This window comes from Culex pipiens, chromosome 2 (genome assembly GCF_016801865.2).
Source record: "Culex pipiens pallens isolate TS chromosome 2, TS_CPP_V2, whole genome shotgun sequence".
Classification (NCBI taxonomy): domain Eukaryota; kingdom Metazoa; phylum Arthropoda; class Insecta; order Diptera; family Culicidae; genus Culex; species Culex pipiens.
Genome location: NC_068938.1, coordinates 15,542,093 through 15,559,394, shown reverse-complemented (window position 1 = coordinate 15,559,394; position 17,302 = coordinate 15,542,093). Strand labels below are relative to the sequence as shown.

Genomic DNA, 17,302 nt, shown 5'->3' with positions numbered 1-17,302 from the left:
ATTTCACAAAAGCTATTTAAAAAAAAATGTTTTTTTCTACAATGCACAGTAATCCAGATCGCAAAATTAAGTGGAAAATTGATTTTCCGAAAAATGGTGAAGTTTTGGAGCTTTAGTGTTGTTGCAAATGAAAAGGGGCAATTTTTGGTTAGGTTGAAAATTAGGGTGGTTCACGATTAGGGTTATTTTGAAAATCTCACTTTTCAGAAAAAAATTTGGGATTTTTTTTGTCTTCTAGATCCAACCAACTTTGTCGAAGACACCAAAATTTTATCTCGTAATCTACGCCTTCTACGACCAAATTTATAGAAAGCATCTGAGCAAACCTTCAAAATTCTGTTTTTTGAACGTGGCAATTCAGGGTTAAGTTTTAGAGAAAAGTGATGTTGCACTGTTAGAGCTCTATAAATCCAACATTTTCATTTTTTTGACAGGTCAACTTGGACTAAGGGTCAAAAGTTACAGCCATCTTAAGGTAAAAAAGATGCAAATTTAAAACTCAAATATCTCGTAAAGGCGCAAGCCAAATTTTAAGCGCCAGGTTGCGTTTGAAAGAGGAGATTCAGCACTACAAACGCTGAAAAAATCTCAGAGGTGTTTTTCATTAAACTCGAGATATTTTCATTTGAAAAAGTCTAATTTTCAAGGGAAAACCATATGGGACCACCCTAACGAAATTCGTAAATTGTCAAAATATATGTTTTTCCATCTTATTTGGCCCGCTGAATCAGAATTGAGCCAAAGTGTCAATAAATCGATTTTTGGTCATATTTTGAGTTTTAATCATAATTTTACATGGAAACCCAAAATATGACCAAAACTCGATTTGTCAACCGCGATCGTAATTTTGCGATCTGGACCATTGTGCATTGTAGAAAAAAGCAATGTTAAAAAATTTAGCTTTTGCGAAATGTGAAAAATTTCAAAATCGAGCCCAAAATCAAAAAAATGATCGAAATAAGTGGTTTGAAGGTTTGCTCAGATGTTTTCTATAAATTTGGTCGTAAGAGGGGTAGATTACGAGATAAAAGTTTGGTGTCTTCGATAAAGTTGCTTGGATTAGCAAGCTTATAGAAGACAAAAAAAATCCCAAAAATATTCCTGAAAAGTTAGATTTTCAAAATCACCCTAATCGTAAACCACCCTAATTTTCAACCAAACCTAAAGTTGCCCCTTTTCATTTGCAACAACTCTTCTGAAGACACCAAAGCTGAGCAACTCTCTACGAAATCGGCCGATTTCGACAATTTTTATTTTTTGTATTTTTTGATTTGGCTCAAACTTTGTGGGGGCCTTCCCTGTGACCAAATAAGCTATTTTGTGCCATTGGTTCACCCATACAAGGTTCCATACAATTTTGGCTGCTGTCCATACAAAAATGGTATGTAAATATTCAAACAGCTGTAACTTTTGAGTGAATTTTCTGATCAATTTGGTGTCTTCGGCAAAGTTGTAGGTATTGTTGAGGACAATTGAGAAAAAAATATGTACACGGAAAAAAAAATTTGCAGATTTTTTTATCAACTTTTTTTTCACTAAAACTCAATTTCCCAAAATAAGTATTTTTTGATTTTCGAGATTTTTTGATATGTTTTTGGGGACTAAAATCCGCAACTTTTGAGCTATAGAGAAACATGGTCAAAAAATCTGCCGCCAAGTTATGAATTTTAAAAAAATAGTGATTTTTGGAAAAAAATCCAAATTTCATGCAAAAGGGCCAAACATTGAATATTACGCCCATTTAAAATGTTAGTCTTGATTTAATTTTTTTCAAAATATTTTTTTCGAAAAGATTGAAAAATTTCACGAATGTTTCATGTATTAACATTGAAAATCGGACCATTAGTTGCTGAGATATCGACATTAGAAAATGGTGGGTTGTTTTGGTGAGACTTAGAAAACTTCAATTGTCGTGTTTCTTTTTCTTAAAGCGGCTGTATCTCAGCAACTCGAGGTCCAATCTTCAATGTCTCTTAGACAATTTTATAGCAAATTTTCTGAACTTTTCAAAAAAAATATTTTTAGAAATGGTCGCTTATGGTCACTATTTTTAAAAATCGAAAAACTGCAAATATTTTGCTAAAATCAAACTTTTGGTGGCTATATCTTGAAAACGAAGCCCTTTATCAAAAAAATTGTAAAGTAGTTTTCGATTGCAAATTCAATTTTGCATTAAAAAATAACTTCAAATTTGTTTTTGCATGAAATTTGGATTTTTTTCCAAAAATCACTATTTTTCAAAAATTCATAACTTGGCGGCAGATTTTTTGACCATGTTTCTCTATAGCTCAAAAGTTGCGGATTTTAGTCCCCTAAAACATATCAAAAAATCTCAAAAATCAAAAAATACGTATTTTGGGAAATTGAGTTTTAGTGAAAAAAAAGTTGATAAAAAAATCTGCAAATTTTTTTTTCCGTGTACATATTTTTTTCTCAATTGTCCTCAACAATACCTACAACTTTGCCGAAGACACCAAATTGATCAGAAAAATCACTCAAAAGTTACAGCTGTTTGAATATTTACATACCATTTTTGTATGGACAGCAGCCAAAATTGTATGGAGACTTGTATGGGTGAACCAATGACACAAAATAGCTTATTTGGTCACAGGGAAGGCCCCCACAAAGTTTGAGCCAAATCAAAAAATACAAATAAAATCCATTTCCGGTTTTGGTAGAGAATTGCTCAGCTCCAAAACCATTTTTCCATTTTTCGGAAAATCAATTTTCCTCTTAATTTTGCGATCTTGACCACTGTGCAATGCTAGAAACAAAAATTGTAGGATTTTTTTTCCATTTATCCGAAATTATTTGCAGGGGTGCTTTTTTTATCGTTATGTATTTTAAAATTGCAAAAACTATAAAAAAAATTCAAAAAAATCACCTTGATATGCCTATTATGGAAAGTAAAATTAAAAATTAAACGATACATAATTATTGTTTTGATTCTGAAAAAAACATTTGAAGAGTTGAAAATATTTCAAAAATAATTGTAATGGTCAAAGTGTACACACTTTGATTTTTTACCGAATTATCCGAACTGTTGAACAGTTCGGTAAACTGAAAATTACCGAATTTGGTAAAAACTTACCAAAATTCCGTAATGAAGTTCATTATTGTACAACCATCGTACAAACGAAATTTGGTGATTTTTTTGCATTTTGACAGATGGGTTACCGATCTTTACTTTTCCGATTTTTCAACTACCGAATTCGGTAGATTTTATTAATTTTTCAACTGCTGGACAGTTCGGTAAACCGAAAACTACCGAATTTCGGTTGATTTTTGTTCATTTTGACACACGGTTTACCGATTTAAACTTTACCGGTTTTCCAACTAACGAGTTCGGTATAGAAATCTAAATGTGTAATAGTGATATATCTTCGAAAATCCATAGCTAAAAGTTTCAACCCAACCTTTAGCCTAAAAAAGACATTGAAAGTTGAATTTGAAGTATTATACAGAAATCGCATTTTATGTAAAGAATATCACCTTTTTATTTTTTTTATGATTCCAATATCCGAATTTCTTTTAAAGACATTTGGCTGAAAATTTGGTTAATCGAGGCTTTGAATAATCAAGACCTAATTGTAGTGTAGTACTAGTCTATTCCAATTAAAAAATATCCAATTTCTAATTCAAAATATGTATGTTAAAAAGAAATTCAGTTAAATGAATATGCTAACTTCAGTTAATCTTTATTTTTCTACTCTAGGATGCCACCAAATATGCCACTGTGCACCTTTGGACTATGTTGAAGGTGCGGTGCCAGTGTGCCAGCAAAACGACGTCGTCGTGCTATCATGTCGCACCCGCCATTTTGACGTTCCGAGAAAAACGCGTTTTAATGTTTGACCTTGAATAAACAAAAACGAAAGCACGCAATGTAAACAATAACAAACACATTTTGTTTGGCTGACCATTCTGTGCATTGTCCCAAAGTTTGGTTGAAGTTGGTTGCTGGAGTCCCGAGTTATAATTACAAATGTTTACGGTAGTCTAGCTTGTACGTGCGACAAACGCATCCTGACTTTCCTGGCCTGAAATCCCTTTGGCCTTTTGTCGCACTTACATCAATTTTCATGGAGTGACAAGATAGCACGACAAGATTGAAACTACTTTCATATGTAAAGTGACAAAAATGCACGGAGTTTTTTCGGTTTTTGTTGAATATCTCAGGATTGAAATCGAATTTTGGGGATCTGTGAAGGTCAAAAGGTGAGGCATTGTGAGCTGCACAAAATGGCGTTCTTAACTCAATTTGGCCCAAAATGCACGTACGACAAGTTAGCACGATGGCGACGAAAAACAAGGAGCCGAGAGGTGACTACCGGGGGCGCGAGAAACTGGCACGCAAGAGCCTGCGACCAAACCTAACAAACTAACGACGAAGATGACGACAAAAACTGCAAGCTCTCCGAGCCCGAACTCGAACGCATCGTGCAACTAAGTAGGCGCACGAGGGAATCTGCTCCTGGACGAGTGTGTCACATGGGCGCAGCAAGCAGCAGTGAAGGGAACTTCTCTACGCACACGTGTGAGTGTGTATGTGCGTTTTTTTTAGGAGAGAGTGGGTCCTCGCAGCATGCCATGAGTCGCGATCGGAAATTGGCTCTCAGCAGCAGCAGGCTTTGAGTGATCAACTGATTTGAAGCCACCGATCTGGCCAGCGCTGGTTGATGTGTTTCGTCAGCTTGGCGAACTTGCTGTGTTTGTGTGTGTATGTGGGTTGGATTGAGGATCACTGTTGAAGAGAAGGGGAAAGAGGAGCGGTATTGTCAAGTGGAAGACAAAATTATCCGAATTATAGGAAATCACCAAGACCACACAAATTTTCAATTAGTTTCGATTTATTTTAATACTCAAAATGCATAAAAATAAACAATAGATACAGCAAATCTGCCTTTTTGGTTATGAACTGGTCAAAGCATTCGAAATATTTTCAAAATTAACTTTTTTTTTGTCAAACTTTGTTAAGAAGAAGGACTCGAAACTGATAAAATGTACATACATTCAGAATTGATGTCATTCTATCTCATTAAAGAAAAACATACAAAGTGAAACGAATAGTCACTTTATCAGATTTTAAATGTAAGAAAATAAGAAGTAACATTTATTAAAGAACGTATATGAAAATTATAAAATTCCATTATTAGCCAATAATGAAATATGAAAATTGGTCCAACGATTTCTTTACTAGACATTTGCATCACTGTTTTACAAGTCTCCATACAAATTTAGAAGCTATCCATACAAATTTTGCTACTCAATTATTCAAAAATCTGTACCTTAAAAAGGGTTTGGTTTGCTGCCTTTGACAATTATGTAGGATTTTGTAGGATTATTAAGACGTTTCAAGCAAAACAATGTAAATGAGCCAAAGCCGAAGTGTAAACAAAGCGTCTGTCCTGCTCGTTCCTTATGTCTGACGAAAGCAGGACAGACTGTTTGTTTACACTTCGTCTTTGGCCTATTTACATTGTTTTGCTTGATTTAGGAAGAAAAATAAAGTTTTAAAAAATATTTTTGTTTCTGGAAAAACTATCGAAAATATACCCAAAAATTTATTTCATATTTTCTAAATATCATTGTTTGATGCATTAAAATCACTGTGCATACCATATTATGATAATATTTTTCGAAATATTTGCATTTTTTTTATTTTGAAAATAATGTTCCTATTTCTTGAGTTTGAGTTTCACGTCTTTTCCTTTTTACAAATTTGAAATTTCTAAAGAGATTAAAAAGAACTGTACTTGTTGAGAAATAAACATATAAAATTATGCATTCAATATAGTTTAAAAATATTTTTATCTCCCTAATTTCCCAATAAATTTTGAAGGTAAACAAAAATTGCATTTGCAGAGGGTTAAAAAATAATCGGAAGTTTTGAAGTTAAGCTTTGGAAAAAATATCAAAATTTCTTTAAATTTATAATAGAAAAAAATATTATTTTGGAAAATTTAAATTTATTTTCCTAAAGAAACAATTTTAAAATAAATGCCGATTTTTTATTCAAAGGAAACATTGAATGCATTGAAAGCTTATTATTAAATTTGTATAATTTTTATAATAAAAGCAAGTTATGCGCATTTTTTTGTTTGATTTGGCTATTATAAATTATATTTAATTTTTATTTAGAGGTGGGGGGAATAATGAAACTTAATTTTAAGTTGAGCCTTAACTGTTGAGCCTTTTTTCGATCCAAAAATTCAACATTTCAAAATAGTTAAAACCTTTGTTTTTTATAAAAGATTCATAAATAAACGTTTTACAATGTATTCTACATTCAAGTTTACAAGTTTTTCAATAAAACTTAAAATTTTAGTAATGATTTCTTTGCCCTTTGATTTTTTGGAGTGTCGATCTAATCTTCAAAAAATGTTTACAACGTTCAACGGTAAAATTAATAAAGAAATTGCAATTCTCATATTTAAAAACCTACTATTTTATTTGCTAAGATAGTAATCTTTCTAAATCTCAACAATCGAATTCCTGAAGATTTAACTCTGACACCATGCGACTCGGGATTAATATTGCGCATTTTGCCGTGGTGTCCCTTTTTGTTTTGCGCAAATGCATTTTTCTCCCTTCGTCAACCCTTCCTCGTACCCTCTTCCGGTCCCAGTCCCATCCTTCGATCAAACTTTATTTTTATACTTTTATACGTTTTTTTCTCTCTCTCTCTCTCTGAATTGATTGCACTTTGCGCGATCCTCGAACGGCGTCTGTCTGTATGTGTGCGTGCACGTACAGTGTACGTGTGCACATGCACACATCGACTCGGTGCGGTGACGGGGTTTCGTCCCCGTCGTAATCGGATCTGATACCACCTGAAATTCAATTTGTGAACTGCGATTATCATCATGAAAGAGCTAATAAAGGCGATTACTTATTGACTGTTGAATGGATATCGGCTTTTAAAAACATCGCTTAGCCGCGCGATGGCTTTGTGACGGGTCGCGCGATGCGCCCTCAAGGCAGGCTGGCTGGCAGTCAGCTATGGGCAGAACCTCAACGCAACGCATCGCGAAGGAAGGAGGAAGATGGCGCGCAGGAATTTCATGTCTACTTTGATGAACTGTAATAAAAAGGCAAGAGCTCGGGCTGGCTGACTGGCTGCCAGGGCCTACTAGATCGCCAGAGGGTCACTTGCCTGTGGCAAGACCCGTTGCCGCGGTGGCAAAAATGAAGGTTCTTCTCCCTATTGGTGGGGAACTTGGTAGTACGTATACAGCATGATTATAATATGCTCCAAGTCTTCTGCTAAAAAGTTGCATTCTGACGAAACGGCCTGGCCGTCCGCTTCCTTAGTTGCACTCTTTAAAGTTGGAGCAATTTTTATAATAATGATATGGGTTCATTTATTATAATATTTTGTATGTATTGTTTGCGAGAGAGCGAAGATATTTCGTTAATATCTACCTGTATTTCTGGTGGATGTCAAACCTGTTTTTTCTTCGGCAACCACCTCAGCAGCAGCAGCATACGTACACATTCTTTCCAAGTCCGAATGCTGCTCTGTTTGTTGCCCACAGTAAGGAGTGCAAGAGAGACGGCAGAATCACCAATACAAACTAATCAAGTGGAGTTGCGAGGAGTTGTTGGGCATCAACAAACGCACACAGTTGTGCAGGAAAAAAAAAACTTGGTTGGAATGAAAACTTCTTCTCACTTTGTACGATCATACGGGACAGGCGCAGCGAACAGCAGCAGGCTGTGCTGCGCTGTTGATGGCATCGCGAGCTAGTGATCTTGCTCGTCGTCGACGGTGGAGGCATGCTCAGGTAAAAGACACCAGTCCAAGAGTTGGGCACAGGGTGGAATTGAAGGGTTGAAATGCAAATTTATAGTGTGATGATTTAAACTTCAGCTTTAACTCAATGGAATAATCAATAACACAACTCTTCATTTTGAATGTCATTTTTTTCTGTTGATTTCTCGTCACGATCTGTATGAATTTGGCTTCCTGGAAATTTAACTACTATAATTGATTGGCTTCTACCAATTTAAAGAAGTCTAATAAAAATCTTCTGTTTTTTTGCTTTTTGAGTGTTTATAAAACCGCCTTGAGTCAGAAGTATTCAAAAACACACAAATCGCAAAAATGAAAGTTTTGTTGATTAGAACTATTAAAAAAAGAGAGCCAGAATTATTGAGAATATATATTTGTTAATTTGATAGGTAATCAACTATTCTAATTTGTCTAAAATGGGGTCAAAAATTTCTTATTTGATGTTTAAAGTTAAAAAAAATAAAAATGCATTTTTTTATTTTCCGAAGTCTCATGAAAACCTTCGGATAATTGAACCTTCGGATAATTGAGGCTTCGAATAATCGAGTCTGGAATGTACTCAATATCACTTCATTATAGATTTCTTTAAATTATCGAATTGAGCTCCAAAGAACTTCCAAGACGTTTATTCCCGGTTAAATTTTTATCCGTGTGTTTAAAAAATCTAATATTATTGAAAACATTATTTAAATTTCAATACTTTTACGTTTAATATTTAATTGTCCTGCTACTTATCCATTAACTTGTAAAATCTATCAGGAAATAAGATTTCTGCATTGACAGTAAACCTTTAGTATTTTTTTTGCTTCAATAATCAAAATGATTGCTTTTTTTTTGCTGAACATAAATAACATCAAAATATTTTTTTTGAAAATATTTTAATTGCACCTCGTTTTGCCTTCCTCACTGAGGTAAGGCTATAATCCTGCTCGAAAAATGAACTTTTGAAATACAGCTCGTAGACCTATATTCATGTATACCTATCGACTCAGAATCGAAAACTGAACAAATGTCTGTGTGTGTGTGTGTATGTGTGTGTGTGTGTATGTATGTATGTGTTAAAAATTCTTGCCAAGTTTTCTCAGCACTGGCTGGACCGATTTTGATCAAACCGGTTGCATTCGACTTGGTTTAGGGTCCCATACATCGCTATTGAATTGTTTGAAGTTTTGATAAGTAGTTCAAAAGTTATATATAAAAATGTGTTTTCACATTTATCCGGATCTCACTTATATGCATGAAAACTATGTTCAAATCTATCATCCAACCCATCGTTGGTTAGGTAATCAAAAGACCTTTCCAACGAGTCCAACACATTGAAGATCTGGCAACCCTGTCTCGAGTTACGACCACTTAAGTGATATTTATGTACTTTTTTGAAGCCGAATCTCACTTAAATGTATGTAAACGAAGTCTGGATCCATCATCCGACCCATCGTTGGTTAGGTAATCGAGAGACCTTTCCAACGAGTCCAAAACATTGAAGATCTGGCAACCCTGTCTCGAGATATGTCCTCTTAAGTGATATTGATGCACTTTTTTGAAGCCGGATCCCACTTAAATGTATGTAAACTATGTCCGGATCCACCATCCGACCCATCGTTGGTTAGGTTATCGAAAAACCTTTCCAACGAGTCCAAAACATTGAAGATCTGGCAACCCTGTCTCGAGATATGGCCACTTAAGTGATATTGATGCACTTTTTTGAAGCCGGATCTCATTTAAATGTATGTAAACTATGTCCGGATCCATCATCCGACCCATCTTTGGTTAGGTAATCGAAAAACCTTTCCAACGAATCCAAAACACTGAAGATCTGGCAACCATGTCTCGAGATATGGCCACTTAAGCAATATTTATGTACTTTTTGGAAGCCGGATCTCACTTAAATGTATGTAAACTATGTCCGGATCCACCATCCGACCCATCCTTGGTTAGGTAATCAAAAACTTTTTCCAACGAGTCCAAAACATTGAAGATCTGGCAACCCTGTCTCGAGATATGTCCTCTTAAGTGATATTGATGCACTTTTTTGAAGCCGGATCCCACTTAAATGTATGTAAACTATGTCCGGATCCACCATCCGACCCATCGTTGGTTAGGTAATCGAAAAACCTTTCCAACGAGTCCAAAACATTGAAGATCTGGCAACCCTGTCTCGAGATATGGCCACTTAAGTGATATTGATGCACTTTTTTGAAGCCGGATCTCATTTAAATGTATGTAAACTATGTCCGGATCCATCATCCGACCCATCGTTGGTTAGGTAATCGAAAAACCTTTCCAACGAATCCAAAACACTGAAGATCTGGCAACCATGTCTCGAGATATGGCCACTTAAGCAATATTTATGTACTTTTTGGAAGCCGGATCTCACTTAAATGTATGTAAACTATGTCCGGATCCACCATCCGACCCATCGTTGGTTAGGTTATCGAAAAACCTTTCCAACGAGTCCAAAACATTGAAGATCTGGCAACCCTGTCTCGAGATATGGCCACTTAAGTGATATTGATGCACTTTTTTGAAGCCGGATCTCATTTAAATGTATGTAAACTATGTCCGGATCCATCATCCGACCCATCGTTGGTTAGGTAATCGAAAAACCTTTCCAACGAGTCCAAAACATTGAAGATCTGGCAACCCTGTCTCGAGATATGGCCACTTAAGTGATATTGATGCACTTTTTTGAAGCCGGATCTCATTTAAATGTATGTAAACTATGTCCGGATCCATCATCCGACCCATCGTTGGTTAGGTAATCGAAAAACCTTTCCAACGAATCCAAAACACTGAAGATCTGGCAACCATGTCTCGAGATATGGCCACTTAAGCAATATTTATGTACTTTTTGGAAGCCGGATCTCACTTAAATGTATGTAAACTATGTCCGGATCCACCATCCGACCCATCCTTGGTTAGGTAATCAAAAACTTTTTCCAACGAGTCCAAAACATTGAAGATCTGGCAACCCTGTCTCGAGATATGTCCTCTTAAGTGATATTGATGCACTTTTTTGAAGCCGGATCCCACTTAAATGTATGTAAACTATGTCCGGATCCACCATCCGACCCATCGTTGGTTAGGTAATCGAAAAACCTTTCCAACGAGTCCAAAACATTGAAGATCTGGCAACCCTGTCTCGAGATATGGCCACTTAAGTGATATTGATGCACTTTTTTGAAGCCGGATCTCATTTAAATGTATGTAAACTATGTCCGGATCCATCATCCGACCCATCGTTGGTTAGGTGATCGAAAAACCTTTCCAACGAATCAGAAACACTGAAGATCTGGCAACCCTGTCTCGAGATATGGCCACTTAAGCAATATTTATGTACTTTTTGGAAGCCGGATCTCACTTAAATGTATGTAAACTATGTCTGGATCCACCATCCGACCCATCGTTGGTTAGGTTATCGAAAAACCTTTCCAACGAGTCCAAAACATTGAAGATCTGGCAACCCTGTCTCGAGATATGGCCACTTTAGTGATATTGATGCACTTTTTTGAAGCCGGCTCCTCATTTAAATGTATGTAAACTATGTCCGGATCCATCATCCAACCCATCGTTGGTTAGGTAATCGAAAAACCTTTCCAATGAGTCCAAAACATTGAAGATCTGGCAACCTTGTCTCGAGTTATGATTTTTTAAGTTATATGTGTGTGCGTTTTTTTCTGGATTCAAAAAAATAGTTGAAATATGTGTCCAAACCACTCATATTACCCATTGTTGGTAAAAAGTGAGGAAGGCATCAACCACATAGGTGGATTAAGTTAGTTTTTTTTATAAAATTCAAAACCCCAATGAAATACATGAAAATATTACTGAATTTATGGATAATTTGAATGTAGAAACTGCGTTTTCAAATTCTTAAAAATATGAAAAATAAGATAAATAATGTTTTAAAATATTTTTGAAGAACTGCTCATGTTTTATAGTATGCAAATACTCAAAAAAATATTACAAAGATGTTATTGAGCTGATGATTTTGTATGGAACTACTTATGGCACAAAAATGCAAAAACACTAAAAATTCAAAATGATTTTTTTACAGTTGATTTTCTTAACCTGACTCATGTTTGAAAGAATATAATACTCATAGAAATACTTTTTTCAAAAACAATTTATCTTTAATAAACTTGAAAATGTTTGAACAGTTTTCAAAAACCAAATAATTTTACAAGCGAATGATTTTCAAAGAACTTGTTTTGAAAATAATGCAAAAACTTCTTGAAATGAATAAAATCATCTTTTAAATTGTTCAAAGAACAGGTTATATTTGAAAGAATGTAAAAAGTACATTTTTTTTTGATAAACCAATTCATTTTCAAAGAATTGGTAATGTTGAAAAGAAAACAAAAGTTTCCAGAAATGAATAAAATCATCTTTAAAACCGTTCAAAGAACTCGTAGTTTTTGAAATAGTTAAAACACTAAAATTTTTTTGAAGCAATTTATTTTTAAAGAGCTGATCATGTAGGGAAAAATGCAAAAGCTTCCAGAAATAAAAAAACCATCTTTTTAACAATCCAGAATACTAGTCCAGTTTGAATAAAAAAACGTAACTTAATCCACCTTTAGGTGGTTTGTGCCTTCCTCGCATATTTTTATCAAAATATCTGAGATCCGGACTCAAAAAAGTTTATCAAAAACACTAAAGTACTTATAACTTTTGATAGGGTTGTCAGATCTTCAATCTTTTGGGCTTGTTGGAAAGGTCTTTTGATTACCTATCCAACGATGGGTCGCATGATAGATCCGGACAACTTTTTCATCAAAATATTTGAGATCCGGCCTCAAAAAAGTGTATAAATAACACTTAAGTGTTCATAACTTTTGATGGGGTTGTCAGATCTTCCATCTTTTGAACGCGTTGGAAAGGGTTTTCAAATACCTTTCTAACAATATATAGCATGACGGGTTTTCTTACAAAAACCACCCTTTATACAATATTTCAAACCGTAGCCAAATCGTTTTTTAAGCATAACTTTTGAAGTACTTTACTAAACTTCATAATATTAACTAGGGTCTTGTGGGACCCCAAGAAGGATCGAATGAGATCAAAATGGTCCAAAAAGGTCCAGCCAGTCCGGAGATAATCGTGTGCATATTTTTCGGTGCACGGACTCACATCCAGACACACGCACAGACATTTGTTCAGCATTTGATTCTGAGTCGATAGCTATACGTGAAGGTGGGTCTACGAGGTCAAATGAAGAAGTTCATTTTTCGAGTGATTTTATAGCCTTTCCTTATTGAGGTGAGGAAGGCAAAACTAATGTAAAAACTCACTTTTTAGTCATTTTTTCGTTCTGCGAAACGACCGTCAGCAAAACGTCCCATTCGGCGAAAATGTCCATTGGGTGAATCGACTTTAGCAAAAATGTCCCGGACCTTATGAGTGATCTTTGCGTGATACAAAAAAGAGAAAGAAATAAAAAATACAAAAATTTAAATAAATAGCCAGAATTTCCACATTTCTATGAAAAATCGTACGGTTAATTTGCAATCATTTGCATGCATTTGCACATAGAAAATTTATTAAAATTTATATGAATTCAAAAATAATTAAAATGATTATTAAAAAAGAGAACTTCATTTTACATGAATCTCAACAAATTTAACATAAATTTCCAATTATTTTTTTTGATTTTATTGATAAAAAAATGTGTAAATTTGATTTAGAAATTTTAAATCCAAGATGGCGGACAAAATGACCGTGACAAATTTGATGTTAAAAGAGAGGAAATAAGCTGCTAAGCTTTGTAAGCATTGAGCTCCTCAAAGCTGTTCCAATAGTCAAGAAATTTGTTGTAAACTGCGTATCAGGCTTTATGATCATTTGGGCTTGTTGTGATTATTGAGTATATTGAATATTAGGATATTTATGATGTACACTACTCATAAAAAATACTAAAGAAACAAAGTAAAATCCAAAAATCAATTATTTAATATGGATCGTCTCACAAGCTCCGAACTGTTAAAACATTTAGAATAATTCCCAGCCGCCCCTGATCGGCTCCCAACAGCATCAAGCCAACCTCGCAGAAGTCCAGCACTCACACCATCCTGGCAGGCCCCGCAGATCGTCGTCCAAAACGATCGACGACGTTGCCACGAAAAACCGTACTCTGTAACCTATACTTAAGGTACCAACACAGCGAGCAAGCGAACTGGTTGGACCTCGCCGAACTCCGAGCGCTGGTGGTTTCGAGTTGCGCGCCGTCGCGAGATCGCAGAATTGAGAGGCAAAAAAGAGCAGCCTCTCGTGTATACGTATACGAAAGCATTAAAGTCAAAGTAATGACCGCATTTCAGTGTTCTCTCGCCAGGCCAAAGGGTTTCGGATCCACACACACACACACACACACACACCACTACCAACCAAGCAGTCGAGCATCCAAGTTGGCAGTGACTTGAACGACTTGAGCGACCAACTCGGCAAGAGATGAAACTCCTGGGCCCAAGATGATCGAGCAGGCCATGACTCCACCACCAATACTGCCGTCGGTTAAGGTGGGCGCACAACAGCACCAACACCAACGTGTCGTGAGGCTTGAAAAAGTGGATGGAAAGCACACGGTAGAAAATTGCTTTAATAACAAGTTGATTTGAAGCATTTTTTTTCCTCTGCGCGGCCTTTCGGACACTCGCTCGGCGCAGAGGTTCACCTTTTTTTGTTTTTTTTTCCTCAGAGGTTGGCGATTCTTACGGGGAAAAGGATATGTGTTCAAGTCCTCATACAAGTTTTAAGGCTGTCCATAGATAAAGTTCTTGTAGTCCTTGAATGGGCCAGGACTTCCCAATAAATCAACGCAGTAGTCAACCATACTTACTGAAGCTATACGGATCGTAGTCGAAATTTGACTACCTCATGCTTGGTAGACCCACAGGTCTTAACTCCAGAGAGTCCTTGGAAGCCCAGGACTTCTCTTTGTATCGACAAGATAGTATGGGATCAAAATCCAATGACCCCTTACTTGCTACGGCGGAAAACCCTCTTCTCAACTCCAAAAATTCTTTGGATGTTGTTTAATGAGTCCTTCAAGGAGGATTAATCCCACTTCCCAAGCATCGTGTGTTTTTTTCGATCATGAATATTACATTCATCTCATCACAGCCACCAACACCACTCCACCGGGGTTGATCATTCATACGAGAGAAGAAGTTTCGTTCAGGTACCCAACTCCGCTCGTATTCCAAAACACCACCTCTTCATCTCTGCTGCTGCGTTGTACAACAACCCGTTCGCACACACCAACACCGATCGTACACACGAGACCTGAAGAATTCCTTCGGTCCCAAGTTCCCAACCCACCAAGATCTTCGAGTCTACCTGCACGATCACTTCTCTGTGTTATTCTCCTGGTCTTCTATACCCAGGCCGTTGTCGTGTTCCTTTTGCGCAAGTGGCTTAGGCCGAACCGCAGGTAACTTGGATCGCACGCACACGTTCAGCTCTCGTTGAGCAGGTATTTGTACGATCTGCGCGGAGTTTTCCGGAGTTTCTCGCGAGAGTGTTTGGAGAAATATTTTCCTCCACCTTGGGTTTAGTTCTTTAAACGCCGAGCTCAAGTGCTGAAGTGCCGCTGTGTGTCCGTTCCGTGCCGTTCGCGTTTTATGTCCCCGTATCTCAAGAGACTGAGTCCGTGAAGAGTGGAAACTAAATATTGTGTGGACACTTTCGGGAAAACGTGACATCTGTACGCGTGTGATTGTGTGTTTGGACTTTAAGGAGATCCTCAGCGCTACTAATTAATACTGATCGCGAGGAATTTGGAGGAGTTGAGATCGAGCGCGATCGCAGTAGGCCGAGTGAGCAGCTCATAACTTTGGAACGAGCGGCACAGTGCAAAGTCGTCGCCAAAAGCAGCGAAAAGTTGAATGTTTGCTCAAAAAACGCTCTGAAGAGTAGTGCGGTGAACAGCTCGACACACGTAGAAAGAAATTTATTTATTTTCATTTACAATTACAAACGTGTGCTCGCGGAAAGTGTGTTCCTCGCGGGAAGCTGGCAGCTCCCCAATCCCTCGGCCATCAATCGAATCCTCTGGCAAGGATGGTTATTTTTTGCCCGCTTTCATGAGAAATATCTCATTATATTGTTTTACGCTCGCGGTGGAGCGAACGGGTGCGAGCGCTCGCGAGTGAGCGAGACACGAAGAGCCGAAGGAGCCGCGCGCGAAGAGACCTGTGCGGCGACGAATACACGGGAGGGAAGAGAGCAAGAAAGAGTGCGCGCAGCAAAGCAGCAGCGAGCCCAGAGTGTGTGGATGTAATACAAAGTGAAATACAAAAATATTTTTATAATAAAATAAAGCCAAAAGGCCTGAAGAGCGGTGCGGCGAGAGGAGCAAAGCGTGAGGAGCGAGGGGCTCGCGCAAGGTGAAGAGAAGAAACAGCGAGCGGAGAGCGAGCGATCGCAGGAGGCTGCGGAAGAAAGCGCTCGCGTGAAGAGCGCAGAAGAAAAAAGTACGAGAAAGAATTTTTTAAAAGGAAATTTTTGTAGCTGCAAATAAGAATTTTAATCACAAAATTTTTCGGATACATTTTGATTTTGCGTATATGATTAAAACAAAGTGAGATTAAATTTATTTTTAGTATTCCTCCTCGCACTCAGCTTCGCGCGAGTGGAAAAGCTGAAAGAGTTTTGCGCGAGCAAAAAGAAAAAAAAGCAAAAAAGAGGAAGGTTTTGTGACCGCACCGCGAAACTGAAGTCAATTTTCGGTGGAGTTTCTGCGGAAGAAAGTTTGTGTGTTTGTGTGGTGAGCTAATGGAGAGAAGAAAAAAAAAGTAGCCGTGCCAGTTTGTTTGGATGGTCCCTTCGGCCAGCTATGATGAAGTGTTGATTTGTTTCGATACACAAACGAAACCCCACCAGTCAAAGTAGGCAAAAGAAGATAATAAGGAAGTGAAGATTTCAACGGAGAGAAAAAGTCAAGGCAACCCAGATCGAGCGCAATACTAGAAAGAAAAAAAGAAGGAGAGGCAGCAAAAGTCGAAAGAAGAAAACGAAGCAATAGAAAAGGGCACACACAAAAGAGCGGAGAAAAGGAAGAAAGTGCAACACCGAACGACCGGAGAGCTCGAGCAGAGCTCGAGAACAAAAGGCCGGCGCAGCTCAGCGCGCAAAATTGAGCGGGATTAAGGGATTATACGCCTCTTCTCGCAGAGAGAAAGAGCGCTGTAAAAGAAGGTAATTATCGACAGATTTTCCTAGCAAGTGTGCCGGGAGGGTAATTGGAAGGCGCAGGGGCTTTAAAATGCAGGGATTGTAAAGATTTCCACGGAAAGGGACTTGAGCGCGGCAAGTGACGAACCTGTTGAATGAAGAATTTTGAAGGAGTCATGTCAGAGCGTATTTATTGCGAAATGAAAGGACTTTTTATTGGTTTGGGATACCGTCCTTTTTTGGGCGGTAATTGGTTTAAGGTTTATGTGGTTTTGAAAGTGAGCTTTTTGGCAAGCATAATTTTCGACTTTGTGCAACGTTTCCTTTTGTTTT

The 17,302-nt window shown here is 37.2% G+C and overlaps 1 protein-coding gene across 1 annotated transcript in view; it reads left to right on the top strand.

The window, feature by feature from the left end:
- The first annotated feature begins 15,252 nt into the window (after positions 1-15,252).
- LOC120428969 (protein dachsous) overlaps positions 15,253-17,302 on the top strand; it is a 174,027-nt gene continuing 171,977 nt past the window's right edge. Inside the window, exon 1 of the mRNA XM_052709121.1 lies at positions 15,253-16,993. The gene's annotated coding sequence lies outside the window, so the exon portion shown is untranslated. The remainder of the gene's footprint in view (positions 16,994-17,302) is intronic.